This window comes from Penaeus monodon, chromosome 1 (assembly GCF_015228065.2).
Source record: "Penaeus monodon isolate SGIC_2016 chromosome 1, NSTDA_Pmon_1, whole genome shotgun sequence".
Taxonomy (NCBI): Eukaryota; Metazoa; Arthropoda; class Malacostraca; order Decapoda; family Penaeidae; genus Penaeus; species Penaeus monodon.
The window spans coordinates 55,718,915-55,720,226 of NC_051386.1; the positions used below are offsets into that span (position 1 = coordinate 55,718,915).

General features: G+C 30.8%; 1 pseudogene; it reads left to right on the forward strand.

Annotated features, from left to right (window-relative positions):
• The first annotated feature begins 810 nt into the window (after window positions 1–810).
• Window positions 811–1,312, forward strand: part of LOC119577100 — a 3,697-nt pseudogene continuing 3,195 nt past the window's right edge.

Sequence of the window (1,312 nt, forward strand, 5' to 3'; positions counted from 1 at the left end):
GAAAATGAAACTAAAACCGTAACGTTTCGAACTCTTCACGAGTTCCTCTTCCGAGAATAAACCGAAAGGGATACAAGGAGAAAATTTTGGCACTTTGGCAAGTATATATAGTCTGCTAGAGAGACAGGACGAACAGAGCCTGAATCAGGTCTCAGGAGGAGGGTCAAGGTCGAAGAGTCTGGGAAGGCGTTGACTAATAACGAGGAGGTAAGATCATCAGGCCCCATTGACCAGCACTCAAGTTGAAATTAGCATTTTTCTAATTAATTAGAGGATTCTAACAGTTGCTTTCGTACGAATCAGCCAATTCGTACGAAAGAAAACATTATATATATATATATATAGATAGATATAGATATATATAAAGATATATATATCATAGAGCAAGATATATATAGTAGGAATATATATATAATATATAATAATATATAGTATATATATATATATATATATATATATGATATATATATATATTATCTATATATATATATATATATATAGATATATATATAATAGATATTACATGTACATATATATATGAGTATATATAAATATATAGTATATAGATATATATAATATTATATAGATATATAATAAATATAATATCTATATAGATATATAATATATATATATAATTACTATATATTATATATATTATAAATATATAATATATATATATTCATATTTGTTTGGCGATCCTATAAAGATAGATCTTCCAGGTGTTTGATATGTTTTTTTTTTTATTATAACTACAAACATTAGCGATATTAAGTGGAGTCAAGTCTAGACACACATTGTGTGGATACGGAAATGCAGAAACATTTACACAATATATTTGGACCTCTAACAACTACGGGTTTGTCATTTTCATACAGATCTATGCGAGTGTTTGTTTGTTTCCTAGCATTTACATAAATATACAGACTCACACACTTTTTTTTACACGCAGAACAAATAGACAAATGCGTAACTTTATATCAAAAAAAACGATATAATTTTTACATAATATATCCTACGGTCCTTCCTATCCATCATGACCTTTATGCTTTGTTGATTTAGCTCCTGTTATTTCTGTGCCAGGATTTGATTCTGAAACTAACTCTGTCGTGACCTCCTTCAGAAGCGAGAGGAAGTGGCACGGCTTGGGCTCGTGGTATGGTCTGCATTCAGACGAACATTTCTCCCAAGCGATGTTCAAACGTTTCTGAGCCAAGTCACCCCCAAGTAAGGGTCTTCCCGTGTTATAACTTTAGTCTCGCAAGGTACTTAACACAGGTAGCCCCACTCTGTCTTGATGAAAATTATGATGCAA